The 11,759-nt window shown below is 46.3% G+C and overlaps 1 protein-coding gene across 1 annotated transcript in view; it reads left to right on the top strand.

The window, feature by feature from the left end:
- The first annotated feature begins 3,848 nt into the window (after window positions 1–3,848).
- Popdc3 (popeye domain containing 3) overlaps window positions 3,849–11,759 on the top strand; it is a 28,842-nt gene continuing 20,931 nt past the window's right edge. Inside the window, exon 1 of the mRNA XM_051164467.1 lies at window positions 3,849–3,986. The gene's annotated coding sequence lies outside the window, so the exon portion shown is untranslated. The remainder of the gene's footprint in view (window positions 3,987–11,759) is intronic.

Below are 11,759 nucleotides of genomic sequence, written 5' to 3'. Positions count from 1 at the left end.
CACCGTCTGGTGGTAATGTTTTTAAAAACAGAAAAATTTGACCCTTTATCCAAGGCACCAGGAACCAGTTTCACTGGACCCAAGTCTGGGTGGCCAAAGCTCCCTACCGGCCCTGACTCAAATTGGGTTGTGGTGTCCGGGAAATTTTTCCCAGCAGCAACAATTTGATTTCCCCCAAAAATGGGGTGGATGATTTTTGGTTTGTTATAGATTGTTATATGGTTTTAGTCAAAAACAAAACCAAGAAAAATAAAAAACCAAAACCAAAACCAAACCAAAACACAAAATAAAACCAACCATCAACAACAAAACAAGGTATAGGAGGTTAGACTCGGGGATCTCTTTCCTTTTCTCTATACATTTTTTTTTTCTTATATAGGAGGAGAAGGGTTGAAAAGAAAAAAAGCGGGAATATAGAACTATATAAGAATAATAGTGATAAATGGGTAGATTATTAAATTTACTCTTAAACTAAAGAGCATTGTATAAGCCAAACATTTTTATATTGATATAGATTATTGTATATTGACACAACTCTAAGGTTTACACTGGTTTAAATTATTGTATATTGATAAAATATAAGGTTATTTTTATTACAACATACTATGCATTATGTTCCAACTCCTGTATAAGGTATTGGACCTATGCAACTTATTTAAACATGCAATGATTAGTTCTAGTCCTATTAAAAGCTGCTATTACAAACTGTTTAGGATGATTAAGTAAGGCAAATCAATGTTTAGTGATCCAAACTCATGCTCATGCCAGGTACTACTCTAGTTTATCACAGAAATAGACTTCCTAAGTAAACCAGACAGTAAATAGCTAGAAACAAACAATATTTGACTGCTCAGTGTGCTATAGCGAGATAGTTGGTCTTCAAAAACCTCAGAGACCTACACAGTATGGCATTTAAAGATTTTTAAATTATTTTAAGGATTTTTTTTTTTTTTTTTTTTTTTTTTTTACAGTGAGACATGTCAGCTCTCGGTAGAACCCCAATTCAACTTCGAGGAAGGTGATGAGCATCAAAGAATCTCCTTATGGAATTTGCTTCAAGGTGGCAAATTGCCACCGAGGGAAAACAAAAACCAAAAAAACGAAAGAAAACAAAACAAAACAAAAAAAAAACAACTGCCGTTGCTTTAACTGCAGACAGCGTGCTGTCCAAACTATAGACAAGTAGGACCCTAAAAAGAAGTCAATTGCCGGAAGTTGCCAAGACAACATTCATATAACCTGCTTGACAAAAGAAGTCTGTCATATGCTGGGCCAGAAGGCTGACAATGGTGCTCCAACAGCTGCTGGAAAAGTTGGGTGACTCTGTCCAGACAGCCAGCTGCCTCTGTCGTTCCTGTCTTTAGGAAGCTGCTTGCTCTGCACTTCCTGCATCCTCAGGTAATACTGATTCCTTCTCAGGTCTCTGATGGGATTGAAGACTGAACAGTTTAGTCTCAAAACTAAGCCAAAGTTGTTTAGGATTGAGAAAATATTTTTTACAAGAAATTTCTACTACTAAGTAGAATTTTTAGGTCATTAAATACAAGCTGTGATTTAAAAAAAAAAAATGATTTCGCTGGGTGTGGTGGTGCACGCCTTTAATCCCAGCACTCGGGAAGCAGAGGCAGGGGAATCTCTGTGAGTTCGAGGCCAGCCTGGTCTACAAAGCGGGTCCAGGACAGCCAAGGCTACACAGAGAAAACCTTCTTGAAAAACCAATAATAGTAATAACAATAATAATTAATAAATAAATAAATGATTTGGGTACAGTACTCTGAACTCAGTAAAATAGGCTAGGTAGTAGAATACTTTGTGCTAAGTTGCCAAATACATACGGACTGACTAGACACTGTAAATATGATGGGTTTCCTGATTGTTTCATAATTGTCCTTATTGTATGTAGTTTATTATTGCAAGAGAAAGAGCCTTTTTATTTAGGCAAAAAGAGGGGGAACCGTTGAGGGTTGTTCTGGTGATAATGTATTCAAATACTAAATACTGACCCCGAAGATCTGGTTGCTACCCGGAGGAGCACATTCTCACACACACCAAGTGATGTTGTGGAAACCTCGATTTAAAGTTGGTTGGTTAATAAAATAGCTATAAGCCTGTAACTGGGCAGAAGAGAAGTAGGTAGAGTTTCGTTCTAGGGCTCAGGGTCAGAGGCGGAAGGTAGGAACAGGAGAAGAAATTGGGGAAAAGGAGGTTGCCATGGGGGTGGTAAGGACCACGGACACATGGCCATGAGGGTTGGCCTGATGGAGCAGAAACAGCCCAGGCAGGAACAATTATGGCAAGTAACTTGGGTTGTGTAGCTGGGAAATAACAAAATAGCTTAGAGGGTTGATACCTGCCAAGTTATGATGCCTGAAAGCTTTAATAAATCTAAAAGGTACACCTGCAGGCCAGAAGAGACCATCAGATCACATTACAGATGGCTGTGAGCCACCATGTGGTTGCTGGGAATTGAACTCAGGACCTCTGGAAGAGCAGACAGTGCTCTTAACATCTGAGCCATCACAGGCAGAGCACCGTATATATCATGAACAAACAAATACTTAAAAATAAATCTAAAAGGTCTCTGTCTCAATTATTTGGGAACTAGCTGGGGTAGAGGAGCCCTCTAGAGTCTAATTAATATCCCTTCCACAAGTCAGTAATAAGAATGCCACTGAAGGGCGTGGTGGCGCACGCCTTTAATCCCAGCACTCGGGAGGCAGAGGCAGGCGGATCGCTGTGAGTTCGAGGCCAACCTGGTCTACAAAGTGAGTCCAGGATGGCCAAGGCTACACAGAGAAACCCTGTCTCGAAAAACCAAAAAAAAAAAAAAGAAAGAAAAAGAAAAAAAAAAAAAGAATGCCACTGAAATCCTTGAGCACGGTCCAGCGGAACTCTTGGTTACCTGCGGTGCCTATTAGCATAACAAAGCACTCTCTGGGGGCCAGGCTCTCTCGGCTTCAGGAGCACGCCTTACAGGGACTACCTGCCCTAAACTTCTCTAACCCATTAGTTTTCCTCCCCTGCAGTTTCTTATCCCTACAGAACCCTGACATTGCAGCCACATGTTCTCCTGGCGCTTGGCGCTTGGTTATCTCCACTCTTTTGATCCTGTATCTTCTCGTCCTCTCTTACGCCCCACCCCCACCTCACCCTCACGCTCCTCTCTCAGGGTCTGGTTCAGTCTGCTGGCCATGTTCAGTTTATTACTTGCTCTTCCTGCTCTGGCTCTTCCAGACGCCCTTTGGCTGTACCCCTATCCCGCGCCCCCCGCCCCGCGTGTATGTACAATAAAAACCTTCTCCTCAACCATACCTTGGAAAATCATGTCTGTACTTTATTCACAATCACTACGTGGTTCGGTCACCTGAACAAAATTAAAACTTTAGAGGCAAAAATGCATGTGACAATTGCTTTAAACTGCATGTTTGACTATTATTTGAGCTTATGTGGCAGTTGTGCTTGAACCTATTTCTATTTTATGATGATCTATGTCTTTTACCAGTTTTTCTTTTAACCTAATTACCCACCAATAAACATTGCCCTTTCTCTGCCCTGAATATCTATACATCCCATTCCCGTCTGGTGATTATCTTCTCTTTGACGGGGTGCAGCGGCGTGAGAAAGCAGACAGTTGCTTTTTGTGCTGGTGCCCAGCTCCATCACTCTCCACCCAGGGTAACCAAAGACTGGTACCGGGAGCTTGTCTTTGCCAACTTAGGGCCTCAGGAGTCCCGCACGCGGGTGGCGCCCGCTAGCTGCCCGCGTGCCTCGGAGCGCGCGCCCGAGCCCGTCCCCGCCGCTGGGAGCGGCTTCGCTCAGCCGCAGCTGGCTCGGGAGGACGCGTCCGGGATCCAGGAGCGAGCGGCGGGGCAGCGGGGCGGGCGCGGTTCGGGAAGCGGGCTTCGGGCCTTCCGAGCCGCCCGCCCCTGCTCACTCTCCCGAAAAGTTCTTCGGGATCCATCGGGAGCGGCGCGAGGGCCGGGAAGGTAAGCGGAGAGACGCGCGCAGGAGCCAACTTTGCGGGGCTGCCGGGACCGGGGACGAGGAGAGGGCGAGACCCTGGTGCGCGTCCCCTCTGCGCGCACCCCGGCGCCCAGTGTGCGTTGCGTGGCTCGCAGCTCCCGCCAGGGTCAGTAGCAGAGCAAGCTGTCCTACCTGCCAAGCTGCCAGACCAGCGCTCCAGAACCTTCGCGGCGCCCTAGATACCTGGTGCCCAGAGGAAAAGATTTCAAGGGGGAAAAGCCGATCCTGGCCCCGGCGGGCGTCAGTTTCTCCAGGGTCGAGTCGTGTCCCATAGCAATGCCTTCCCCCCTCCCCGGACTAAGAAAGAGCATGCATGATAAAGGGTCTGTGTAGCTAGGGCTCTGACCCCTCTGTGTTTGGGGATCCCCTTGCCAGAGAAAGAACGAAATTTATAAGGCCCAGATGTCATCATCAAGGTTGGTTATAGCTGTTTAGTTCTGAGAGTCTGTATTTTAGGAAGAGATCAAAGACAGTATCAAAATGTAGTACCAGGATTGAGGGGAGAAGGGGAGAAGTTTTAGCCAGGTAACACCTAGGGAGAGAGAGAGAGAGAGAGAGAGAGAGAGAGAGAGAGAGAGAGAGAGAGAGATATAGATATAGAGATAGTCTAGCGATGAGATCTTTTAGTAAGTACTGAAAAGATAAAATGTAATATATTACTTCAAAGTAGATTTAGAATCCCGCTTTTAAAGGAAAATTGAATCATAAACAACAAAACAAAATTACCTGTGTTTCTTGTGTGTACTAAGTTATTTTGAATTTGGGGGCCTACAAAGTGCAATGAAACTTATTGACAACCTTGGAAAAAAAGGATTGGTGTCTGTCGGTTTTGAGTTTAGTGGTTATTTGTTCCCCTGCATGAAAATATTCACTCTGTGTTATTACAGTAACTTGGTGTTGTCCTTGGTGGAAGTTAAAAAAAAAATCAGAGCTATTGGATCGTTGGATCTCCGTTTCCCCATTTGAAAAAAGTAAAGGGATTAGTTCTAGTTTGTTCCTGTTCCCGAATTATCTGAGGTTCTTATGTCCTGAAAAAAAAAAATCTGTGTGTAGTTATCAAGAGTTTGAGATACAAATCCAAACGGAAATCTACATTAAAATCTACATTACATCTGTTGTCAAAACTTTATAGTTAAATGGGAGGCATTTTATGGTTAATCTTATTAATCCAATTAGTCTTTCAAAATAGCTGAATCATTGTGTAGCTCGAGCTTGAGAATTGTTTCAGTCTGAGCTGTTGAATGCAAAGAAGTCACAGGAAGCCTGGAGCCTAGAGTACCAACTGCCAGGCTCACTCCAGGGACAGCCACAGCACCTGTGTGCTCTGCCTGAGTGTGGGCCATGCAGACCAGAAGAACTGGGAAGCATTTGCTGTGGTGCGTAACAAACAAGCCACAAAACCGGACATTTCAAAAGTGCTTTGCAAAAATGTCTGTGGTGGCTATGAAAGCCTGCAAACTGCGATTTCAAACTGATTTTTTTTTTTTTGGAATTATACTGGTCGGCTAGGGTTATGAGTAATACAGAGTTTGAATTTACCTGTGAGATAGAGAAGCATATTGGATCACTAATTACATTTTTTTTAAAAGAAAGGAAGAATTTTTTTTATCTAAGTATAGAAAATATTTTAAAGTAAAACTCCTTATTGGTATTAACTAGTAACCAAAGGTTGATGGGTTAAATCACCAGCAGTATAATTATGCAGAGACCTCCTCCAGCCCAGAGAATCCAGTGTTAATTCACACAGACCTACAGTGACTGTCCCCTTGCCACTTTCTGTTCTTTAACAGAAATAACCTCCAGGGGCTGTCACAATGAAACTGGCCACAATAGGACTAGCAAAGAATAGGGTTTGGAGTACCGTCAGGAAGATTAGCAACTTCCTGAGCTCATAGGAGAGTCTCTCCAAAATCCAGACAGTTCTTAGAAGAAGGGTTAGTTTTGTCAAGTTGATTAAGTGAGAAAGGACAGGCGAAAGCATCTGTCTAAGCATGTCTGTGATGTCATTCTCTGAGACAACCGGATCCTGAGGGCTCTGACGTAATGACTGGGTGAATTCAGTCCTGGACTGGTTTGTTCAGGGTTTGGTGGCATACCTGGCAGGTGATGAATGGTAGGAGATGGGCCTAGCGGGAGGACTATGTCTGTGGTGGTTTGAATAGGTTTGGCCCCCATAGCTTCTTGTGTTGAATGCTTGGCCCATAGGGAGTGGCACTGTTAGGTGGTGTGGCCTGGTTGGAGTAGGTATGGCCTTGTTACAGGAAGTGTGTCACGATGGAGGTGTGCTTTGAGGTCTCATATATGCTCAAGCCACACCCAGGGGGACAGTCTCCTTCTGCTGTCTGTGGATCTAGATGTAGAACTCTCAGCTCGAGCACCATGGCTGCCCACACACTACCATGCTTTCCGCCATGATGATAATGGATTAAACCTCTGAATCTGTAAGCCAGCCCCAATGAAATGTTTTCCTTTCTCTGAGTTGCCCTGGTCATAGTGTCTCTTCACAGTAATAACACCCTAAGGCAGTGTCATTGGGGTGTGTCCTTGTGGCTGTATCTTGTCCTGGCCTATTCCTGTATTCCCGCTTTCTTTGCATCCTTGTCTCTGGGACACAAAGTCCTCTGCTGGGCTATATCTGAAAACACAAGCCCCAATACATTGTTTCTCCTTCAAGTTGTTCTCGTAGGTAATTTTTTTTTTTTTTTTTAATCACAGTGACACAGAAGGAACTCAAACAATTCTGAAATTTGTTCTCTTGTATTCTTGAGCATTCCAGACAAGGGAACCCGGATCTGTAAGAATCTTAGATGGGGGGCTGGAGAGATGGCTCAGAGGTTAAGAAACTGTCTGTTCTTCCAAAGGTCCTGAGTTCAATTCCCAGCAATCACATGGTGGCTCACAACCATCTATAATGAGTTCTGGTGCCCTCTTCTGGCGTGCACACACATATGCTGGCAGGATAAATAATGCATAAATAAATCTTAAAATAAAATTTAAAAAAAAGAATCTTAGATGGTAGAACTTCTGCTCTTTGAGGGGGGTTGGTGTTTGTTAGGTCTGATACCCACATACAGCAAGGGCACAGCTCATCTGGTGGCCTGTCTTCCTCCAAAGGTATTTGTCAGCCAACAGTGACATGCAGGCTAAATAGTAAGTTCAGTTTCGATTTTAGTCTCACAACTGTGTTGTGAAAAATCTTGATATTTGTTTACTATTAGCAATGGGATACTGAGTTTGTTTTATCCTGTTTTCTCTATGGTTTTTCCCTGTAGTGCTGGGAACTGAACCCAAGACCTTTGACATTCTAAGCAAGCACTCTATGACCTCAGCCTCTGTTTTCTCTGTTTTATATATGTATAAAATTATTCATCCAGGAGCTGGAGAGTCAGTTAAGTCCCTGCCACTCATGATGAGGACCTGTGAACAGGACATCTGTCACCCAGTGCTGGGCACTGGTGGCGACAGGCAAGCCCCCAAGCTTGCTGGCCAACCTGTCTGACCATTAATGAACTCCAAGGTCAGTGTCAGACCATTGTTTTGTTTTCTTTTTGCTTTTTGTTTTGTTTCCGTTTGGGTTTTTTTGTTTTTTGAGACAGCATTTCTCTGTGTTACCTGGAACTCACTCTGTAGACCAGGCTAGCCTAAAGGTTGGAGGTTGGCCTAACTCTGCCCTGCCCCTGCCCGCGCTCCCCCCCACACACTGAGTGCTGGGATTATAGACGTGTCAGGTCATGTTTTTAAAACTAAGGCGGCGAGCAATAGAAAAAAACAACTGACGTAGGACTCTAATGTCTATATGCATACACATATATACACACTTGGACAAACACACATTAAGCACATATACCAAATTAAAATTTTTTTTCATTGGAAGAAATGTGATTTGGAAAAATGAGGTATTTATCAACTCAGCATTTAATTTCAAATCATATAAGGATTTAAAAATATATTTTGTGTATTTGAATATAGGTTAACATTCCTTTTATATAGCGAATATGTAGGCAGGGAAGGCTCCAGAGTAAAAGCCTATGGTGATTTTCAGTGTCTTGTGGATTTAATGATGAAAAGATCTAAAGAAAATACGATAGTGTTGATTTTTTTAAAGTTCTGATTATTGTGTTAATGCATTACTATCTTTGAAATTAAAACCATTTCTATACTTTATATTTCATATGTGCATGAGTATTTTGTCTGCATGTATGTATGTATGCGCACCACATGCATGCTTGATGCCCATGGAGGTCACAAAAGGCTGCCAGATCCTTTGGAACTAGAGTTGTGAATCAGCATGTGAGATCTGGGACTGAACCTGGGTCCTCTGCAAGAGCAACAAACAAGTGCTCTTAACTGCTGAGCCATCTCTTCAGCCCCTGATTTTTTTTTTTTAAATGTAAAATCACCTTACTGTTTTCTAAATCATATAAAGAATGCAAAGTGAGGCTGCTGTGTCATAAAAAGGGAAAGGAAGAGTGTCCCATCATAGAGGGATCTGCATGGGGGGGGGGTTGGTTCAAGGAAGAGTGTCCCATCATAGAGGGATCTGCATGGGGGGGGTTCAAGGAAGAGTGTCCCATCATAGAGGGATCTGCATGGGGGGGGGGTTCAAGGAAGAGTGTCCCATCATAGAGGGATCTGCATGGGGGGGGGGTTCAAGGAAGAGTGTCCCATCATAGAGGGATCTGCATGGGGGGGGGGGTTGGTTCAAGGAAGAGTGTCCCATCATAGAGGGATCTGCTTGAGGGGGGGGGTTGGTTCAAGGAAGAGTGTCCATCATAGAGGGATCTGCATGGGGGGTTGGTTCAAGGAAGAGTGTCCCATCATAGAGGGATCTGCATGGGGCGGGGGTTGGTTCAAGGAAGAGTGTCCCATCATAGAGGGATCGGCATGGGGCGGGGGTTGGTTCAAGGAAGAGTGTCCCATCATAGAGGGATCTGCATGGGGGGGTTGGTTCAAGGAAGAGTGTCCCATCATAGAGGGATCTGCATGGGGGGGGGGTTGGTTCAAGGAAGAGTGTCCCATCATAGAGGGATCTGCATGGGGGGGTTCAAGGAAGAGTGTCCCATCATAGAGGGATCTGCATGGGGGGGGGGTTGGTTCAAGGAAGAGTGTCCCATCATAGAGGGATCTGCTTGAGGGGGGGGGGGTTGGTTCGAGGAAGAGTGTCCCATCATAGAGGGATCTGCATGGGGGGGGTTGGTTCAAGGAAGAGTGTCCCATCATAGAGGGATCTGCATGGGGGGGGTTGGTTCAAGGAAGAGTGTCCCATCATAGAGGGATCTGCATGGGGGGGTTCAAGGAAGAGTGTCCCATCATAGAGGGATCTGCATGGGGGGGGGGTTGGTTCAAGGAAGAGTGTCCCATCATAGAGGGATCTGCATGGGCGGGGGTTGGTTCAAGGAAGAGTGTCCCATCATAGAGGGATCTGCATGGGGGGGGTTGGTTCAAGGAAGAGTGTCCCATCATAGAGGGATCTGCATGGGGGGGTTGGTTCAAGGAAGAGTGTCCCATCATAGAGGGATCTGCATGGGGGGGTTGGTTCAAGGAAGAGTGTCCCATCATAGAGGGATCTGCATGGGCGGGGGGTTGGTTCAAGGAAGAGTGTCCCATCATAGAGGGATCTGCATGGGGGGGGGGTTGGTTCAAGGAAGAGTGTCCCATCATAGAGGGATCTGCATGGGGGGGTTGGTTCAAGGAAGAGTGTCCCATCATAGAGGGATCTGCATGGGGGGGTTCAAGGAAGAGTGTCCCATCATAGAGCGATCTGCATGGGGGGGGGTTGGTTCAAGGAAGAGTGTCTCATCATAGAGGGATCTGCATGGGGGGGGTTCAAGGAAGAGTGTCCCATCATAGAGCGATCTGCATGGGGGGGGGTTGGTTCAAGGAAGAGTGTCCCATCATAGAGGGATCTGCATGGGGGGGTTGGTTCAAGGAAGAGTGTCCCATCATAGAGGGATCTGCATGGGGGGGTTGGTTCAAGGAAGAGTGTCCCATCATAGAGGGATCTGCATGGGGGGTTCAAGGAAGAGTGTCCCATCATAGAGGGATCTGCATGGGGGGGTTGGTTCAAGGAAGAGTGTCCCATCATAGAGGGATCTGCATGGGCGGGGGTTGGTTCAAGGAAGAGTGTCCCATCATAGAGGGATCTGCATGGGGGGGGTTGGTTCAAGGAAGAGTGTCCCATCATAGAGGGATCTGCATGGGGTGGGGGTTGGTTCAAGGAAGAGTGTCCCATCATAGAGGGATCTGCATGGGGGGGTTGGTTCAAGGAAGAGTGTCCCATCATAGAGGGATCTGCATGGGGGGGTTCAAGGAAGAGTGTCCCATCATAGAGGGATCTGCATGGGGGGGGTTCAAGGAAGAGTGTCCCATCATAGAGGGATCTGCATGGGGGGGGGTTCAAGGAAGAGTGTCCCATCATAGAGGGATCTGCATGGGGGGTTGTTTCAAGGAAGAGTGTCCCATCATAGAGGGATCTGCATGGGGGGGTTCAAGGAAGAGTGTCCCATCATAGAGGGATCTGCATGGGGGGGTTGGTTCAAGGAAGAGTGTCCCATCATAGAGGGATCTGCATGGGCGGGGGTTGGTTCAAGGAAGAGTGTCCCATCATAGAGGGATCTGCATGGGGGGGAGGTTCAAGGAAGAGTGTCCCATCATAGAGGGATCTGCATGGGGGGGGGGGTTGGTTCAAGGAAGAGTGTCCCATCATAGAGGGATCTGCATGGGGGGGGGTTCAAGGAAGAGTGTCCCATCATAGAGGGATCTGCATGGGGGGGGGTTGGTTCAAGGAAGAGTGTCCCATCATAGAGGGATCTGCTTGAGGGGGGGGGGGTTGGTTCAAGGAAGAGTGTCCCATCATAGAGGGATCTGCATGGGGGGGGGGTTGGTTCAAGGAAGAGTGTCCCATCATAGAGGGATCTGCTTGAGGGGGGGGTTGGTTCAAGGAAGAGTGTCCCATCATAGAGGGATCTGCTTGAGGGGGGGGGGTTGGTTCAAGGAAGAGTGTCCATCATAGAGGGATCTGCATGGGGGGGGTTGGTTCAAGGAAGAGGGTCCCATCATAGAGGGATCTGCATGGGGGGGGTTGGTTCAAGGAAGAGTGTCCCATCATAGAGGGATCTGCATGGGGGGGGGTTGGTTCAAGGAAGAGTGTCCCATCATAGAGGGATCTGCATGGGGGGGGGGGTTGGTTCAAGGAAGAGTGTCCCATCATAGAGGGATCTGCATGGGGGGGGTTGGTTCAAGGAAGAGTGTCCCATCATAGAGGGATCTGCATGGGGGGGTTGGTTCAAGGAAGAGTGTCCCATCATAGAGGGATCTGCATGGGGGGGTTGGTTCAAGGAAGAGTGTCCCATCATAGAGGGATCTGCTTGAGGGGGGGTTGGTTCAAAGAAGTGTGTCCCATCATAGAGGGATCTGCATGGGGGGGGGTTGGTTCGAGACAGGGTTTCTCTGTGTAGCCTTGGCTGTCTTGGACTTGCCTTGTAGACCAGGCTGGCCTTGGACTCAGAGATCTGCCTCCCTCTGCCTCCTGAGTGCTGGGATTACAGGCATGCACCACTTCGCCCAACAAGATCTGCATCTTTACCACAGAGTGAAAGTTACCCTGTCTGTCTTCGTGTACATTTTTTTTTTTTTAACAAATTACATTCTTAAAGGCAGAAACTTTTTGTTCCTAACAAACATTTGTATTTATTTAGAGGCATTTAAAATGTCAATACAGAGAAGAATTCCATTAG

Source organism: Acomys russatus, chromosome 21 (genome assembly GCF_903995435.1).
Source record: "Acomys russatus chromosome 21, mAcoRus1.1, whole genome shotgun sequence".
NCBI lineage: Eukaryota > Metazoa > Chordata > Mammalia > Rodentia > Muridae > Acomys > Acomys russatus.
This window is presented reverse-complemented; position numbering and strand designations above follow the sequence as displayed.